This window comes from Egretta garzetta, unplaced genomic scaffold, assembly GCF_000687185.1.
Source record: "Egretta garzetta isolate BGI_Z169 unplaced genomic scaffold, ASM68718v1 scaffold651, whole genome shotgun sequence".
Lineage (NCBI taxonomy): Eukaryota > Metazoa > Chordata > Aves > Pelecaniformes > Ardeidae > Egretta > Egretta garzetta.
The window spans coordinates 67,713-73,634 of NW_009258491.1; the positions used below are offsets into that span (position 1 = coordinate 67,713).

A 5,922-nucleotide genomic window follows, 5' to 3' on the forward strand; every position below is an offset into this window, starting at 1 on the left:
TGTGGGGGGGGGGCGGGGGCTGCCCGCCCTGGGAACGAGCACCGGCGAGGGCAGCGTGTGGCATCTGCTCTGCTGCCAGGTTTGCCTGCACAGGCAGGCTCCAACACGGCCACAGCTTGGAAAACTGGGAGGGAGGCACAAAACCCCACCGGTTTTCAGGTCTCAGCCCTGCTGCTCCTGGCACGTCTCGCTCAGCTCCAGCACCGTCGCGGAGCTCCCATTGACACCCCCGAGCATCCAGCCTGGGAATTACAGACCAGAGGGAGGAAAATGCCAGTGCTCTCGAAGAGGTTCAGAGGGATTATCCGTTTTTTTAGAGTCTCTGGATCCCACAGAGAGAAATTCTCATTTCCGAAGAGCTGCGGCAGAGCCAGGACTCTCCCTATGCCCTGCATCGTCTTCCCATTCCTTCTCCTGAGTGCAGGGAGGGGGAGAAAAAGCCAACTCTGCTGAAATGAGTCGCTGAACACAACCCCTGCCTTCCTCTCCAAAACCCAAGCCCGCTTTAAACACGCCGTGTCCAGAGCTTCCCACAGGCAACCCTGCCAGGAGCGACGGGGCTGGAGCAGCCAGCCGGGTCACATCGACAGCGACTTTGCTTGGTTTGCCTTTTTTTAACATGAGGATCTCGCGGGGTAACGGTGCTTGGCAGCAGCGCTGAGCCCTCCTCTATGTCGAGACCAAGGGAAAGCGAACCCCGGCAGGATGCCCGGCGCGTGACTGCGGTGGCCGAGCGCAGTTGTTCCTCCCGCCACGGGTAAAGCACCGTTCCTTCATCTCTATCCTTGCTTTCCCCCATTTTTAGCACCTGAAGGCCAAGGCCAATACCCTCTCTGCTGAAGGTCTGCCTTTTGCCTTTGAGGTATTCTGGAGAGTTTTCCAAAAAGTTAAGTAAGGGTTAATATTTTGTTGTTGGGATTAGGCTTTGCCTCCTCCCTGCCAGGCTCCCCTGGCAAGAGGCTCCTGGCAGAGGAGCCCAGGCTGCAGCCAGTGGGTCCCTTGGGTGCCCGCACCCACGGCAGGCGAGAAGCAGATTCTCATGCCTTCCTAATTGCTTGCACTGAGCACCGAGGTCCATGGCAATTTATACTTTCTAAAAGTTAAATCTACTCCAAGAAGGAGGGAGAAGCATCTCCCACCCCCGGAGGAGAAGCATCTCCCACCGCCGCTCATCAAACCAAGGCCATTGACATCAAAAGCGTGCAGCACCGCAATAAGGAGACCCCACCGGTCTCGTCGGGGCGAGGACACATGCCTTTCCTGCTCCGTCTGCCTGCTGGTTGCTACGTTTTTTTCTCCCATTGACCAGGTTTTCCCAGGAGCCGCTGTGCAGACACGGCGAGGGGGGGACGCGCACAGCACCCTTACTGCTCAGACCTGGCATTTGCACCGACCTGCGCCGTAGGAAGGGCCGATACGGGGACACCGGCACCGCCTCTGCCAGCCTGTGTCACGGGGAGCCCGTTTCTCCCTAGGGTTAAAATGTGTAACACTCGTTTTGCCTACATTTAATAAAACCAGGGAATCCTTTCCCACGCACCCGTCTCCCACTGAGAGCTGCTGTTAATGCAGTAAATAAAGGGCACTGAACGACTCGCTCCGCAGCACCCCCCTGCCTTGCCACTTGGATGCAGGCTTACATGCTCAAATGACAGAGAAAATTGGAATTGGCTGCAATTATTTCCAGCATGTCTCCCTTGCGGACAAATTCACCCACATGCAGCACCACAAATAATTTCATTTCCCTACGCAAAGCAAGAAGGAATAGAACGCTTAATTGCCAATTAATCCTGAGGCAACTAGAAATACAACCAGACCCTGGGTAATGAGCCCAGAGCAGCGCAAACGGCAGCAGGAGAAGAGGGTGACGGTGCCTGGGATTTGCCCCCGCACGTCCCCGGTGCAGGGGGGGCTTCGCCCCTCGCTCCCCCCCCAAGGCATCGCCCCTCTCCCAGCCCAACTGACCAGGGTCCCCTGTGTTGGCTGCTCCTGGGACACAAGGCTGAACTCCATCCTGCTCCATCCCTTCCCATGGGCTGGAAACCTGTCCCATTCCCAGAGAAACCATATCCACTGCCAGCTTATACATATTTGTTCTTGGGCCAGCTGAACGCGCTACCTTAATTCCTTCCCCTCGCTGGTATTTAAGGGCTGAGACGCTTGTGGGGAGCAGTCGCGTTTGCTGAAGTGCCTTGGCCAGAGCCAAGAGCCAGAGCCAAGAGCCAGACCCATCACCTGCTTGGTGTGAATCTGGGGAACTCGCAGACCCACGGGGCCAGAGAAACAGGCACGAGGAAGATGATTTGGTTTATGACATTCAGCACAAAGAGCATCCGCGGGCTGCGCGCCTTCGGTCCTCAACGGGGTCGTTCCACCCACCACTGCTGAGGTCCAGCCAAAAGCCATCGTGCAGGCACAGCCACGACATTCGCAGCAGCGGGGCGACTTCTGCTCGCTTCACCCATTCACCCACCCGCCCCCAGTACAAAGCAATTGCTGCTTTTGTGTTTTAAGACTGCGTGACCTGCTGGGTAAACCGGCACCGGTTGCTCCGAGCTCTCAGGCGGGACCCGCTGCTCAGCTCCTTTCCCAGACGGCCGTGAACCAAAGCGCAGTGCTTAAGCCCAGAAGCAGGCACGGTGTGAGGGAGTTTTCCCAGCTTTCTGAGATACAAGAAACGATCCGGTAACAGGAGTGGCTGGCGTGGGTGTGAGAGCACAGCTCGGGCTCGGAGCTCGGCACGGGTGGGAATCACAGGGCAACAGGCTTTCCTGAGCCAGAGGCTGCTCTTACCTCCCCGGCAGCCCAGCAAAAGGTTAACGGTTGGACTTGATGATCTTAAAGGTCTTTTCCAACCTAGACGATTCTATGATTCTAAATCTGCTCCTGCTCCTACCACCCAGGCCGTGCTGTCCCCCCCATCCCCACGGACACCAGCAAGCAGCCCCCAGGCTTTCCCGGTTGCCGCGGCTCTCAGCCCCCGTGCAGATTTCCCTGCGCTGGAGCCTGTCTGTCTGAGTTCCGCGCCCCTGCCTGCAGCAAGGCGATCGTCCCCAGCCTGGCTGGGGCATCCGACGGAGGCAGCTGGGTGCCCAACGGGCTCCGAGGCTCCCTGGGACATGGGACATCCGTATCTTCCCCGCCCACAGCTGGATGCAGCTGTAAAACGACAGGCACATTTAAAAATAACCTCTGTGCAATCATCAATTAATTTATAACCTGGCAGCAGAACAGGATTGTGGTTCTAATTAATTCCGACCTCCTTTAATTGGAGAACGCTGATGGCCAGAGAGATGTTTGTTTATGTTTGATCTGCTCCATCTCTGTTACAAATTCATCTGATAATGGTTTTAACATTTAAACTCTACTGGGGTTATTCACATTTTTGTGTCCAGCGAGAACACGGCGGCTCACAAAGACAAATACACGTCTTTTCTGGTACCCGTGCACTTCACGTTAGAGGAGATAGAGGCTCCTTGTGCTTCTAACACAAACACAGGAATCACTCCAGCCCGCATGAATCTTGTGCAGCGAAGACCCTTTAAAACACAGGAAAGGGCTGGGGTTTACGTCCATGCCTTTTCTGGGAGCCTCTGCCTGTGGATTTACACATCTGGGATTTCCTGCCATGTGAAAGTTTTGTTCCTCTTCATGGTTTGGCCGGGAATGTTTGTATTTCCAAGAGGCGTTTCCTGCCCTGGGCTACAGCCAGAGCATTTATGTCATTTTTAATCCAGGTTTTTAACATTTATTTGTGTGCTTCCTACACATCTAAGCAGTTATTCTGGTACAACCTTGGCTACGCCGCGTGGCTACACGGCTCCCATCGCCAAGCCCAGCACGGAAATTTTCCCTTGACAAAAATAGCCGGAACCACACATCATTTCTTGAACAAGCCTGACTAATTATTTCCTAAATGTTGAACTTCTCAGCAGACTTGCAAATGCAGGAGGGTCGCGCAGCCGCTGAAAGGGAGGGATTTCCTGGCTAAAAGCATCCCAACGGCCAGCGGTCACAGTCTCCAAATCCCAGTTAATCGAAGCCAATGCTTCTGCCCTCTCCAGAATAGGTTTTAGGAGAAAGGCGGGTGAACACAGGACAAATACAAGGAGCTGAAGGGATGAGGGTGGGTGTCCCAGGCTGCAGGGGGGGACCTCTGCAGAGCAGCCCACGGCCAGTGCCTGCACCCTGGGCACCGGCCGTCCTCTCCTGCCCACCCACCCGCTCCGGCTCTCAGCCCTCGTTTTGTCCGACAGACCTCCCGGGGGTCTAATGTTTCATTCCGGGCAGACAAAAAAGCTTTTATTTTTTGTCCAGACCCATGAAGAAGATAAGGCTGATTAATGATTAACGTGCTAATATCAATGACATCTAATCCCCTCATTATATTGCTTTTCCTTTTAAGTGCTGTTAACCCTCGCAGCCCACAGATTTCTGGCTTACAGGGAACTGCCGGGTGCCGTGGGACTTATTTCTATGGGTGAAGGTGAGAGGAGAAGCCAAGCGAGTGCCCGTGGCACGGCCGAGTGCCACGGCCGCAGCCAAAGCAGGTTCATGGAGCTGGCAGGCAGTCTGCACGGTTAGGATGGGGCTGACTCGCTGAGGCATCATCTGGGACATACCCAAAGCTGCCGGAGAACCCGCCTTTCGGCTGACTTCCTAGCGGTGAGCCCAGGCTTGTTTCAAAAAGTTTGTGTTCTGGGACTTTATCACTAAACGGCTTTCTGCTGGTCGGAGCGCTGAATCGCCTGGTATTTCCCCCGGCCTTCTGCTTTCCGAATGACACCTTACTTCTGAACCAGGTCCCTTCGCCCCGCGCCACCCCGCCGTGGTCACTCAGGCGGGTGCCGGCGGGGCCTTTGCTGGGGGATGCACATCCCAGCTCGCATTCGTGCCAGTAAAACCACGCTCGGCCCCAGGAGAGCCAAATGCTCTGGACATTCACAGAAGGTTACAACATTCCCACTTAATTATCGATTAGCCAAGCCAGCCTTACACAACTCACGCACAAAACACCCCCTCCCTCTTCCCACCGGCACACTGCTGGGCTGACTGGTTTTTCCTTCCTCCCCCATCTCTCCCCTTGCTGCGGTTGGCACCAGCTCCCAGGTCAGCAGCACCGAGAGCACCATGTGCCCATCGCCATTCCCCGTGCCCGGACCCCCAGCTCGCCCCTGGCACCCAGCCCAGCCCACCCTGGGTGCTGCCGCGCCGGTGCCGGCTGCAGGGCCCTTCCTGGGATCCCTTCCCGGGCGCAGGACGGCGTCACGCCGCCGGCCAGCTGGGAGAGCGTGGGGCACGACCTGCCCGGGAAAAACTAATTGAGCGTAGCTCGTCTTTCAGCACGGCCAGTTATGGCTGGCGCCCTCCTCCAGACCGTGCGGGGGGAGCAAGAAGCGAAAGGTGGGGAGAAGAAAAATAAAGAATGAGTCTAAACTTGGCCAGAAAAAACATCCACAGCTACTGGACCCAGAAATGGGTCGTGTTCTTCCATGGCCTTTACTTCGTTGCACAGCACAGCTCCGAAGGGCCTGAGCAGACCGCCCAGCCGGGCACAGCACCCCCACCCAGCGCCCACCGACACGGTGCCATTGGGTGTCATGGCCAGCGACACCGCGCTGTGCCTCGTCAGCCAAATGCTCTGGACATTCACAGAAGGTTACAACATTCCCACTTAATTATCGATTAGCCAAGCCAGCCTTACACAACTCACGCACAAAACACCCCCTCCCTCTTCCCACCGGCACACTGCTGGGCTGACTGGTTTTTCCTTCCTCCCCCATCTCTCCCCTTGCTGCGGTTGGCACCAGCTCCCAGGTCAGCAGCACCGAGAGCACCATGTGCCCATCGCCATTCCCCGTGCCCGGACCCCCAGCTCGCCCCTGGCACCCAGCCCAGCCCACCCTGGGTGCTGCAGGGCCG

The 5,922-nt window shown here is 56.6% G+C and overlaps 1 protein-coding gene across 1 annotated transcript in view; it reads right to left on the minus strand.

Moving 5' to 3' along the window:
* ADAMTS7 (ADAM metallopeptidase with thrombospondin type 1 motif 7) overlaps nt 1–5,922 on the minus strand; it is a gene marked incomplete at its 3' end in the record, with an annotated part of 49,447 nt that overhangs the window by 4,635 nt on the left and 38,890 nt on the right. The window lies entirely within an intron of this gene.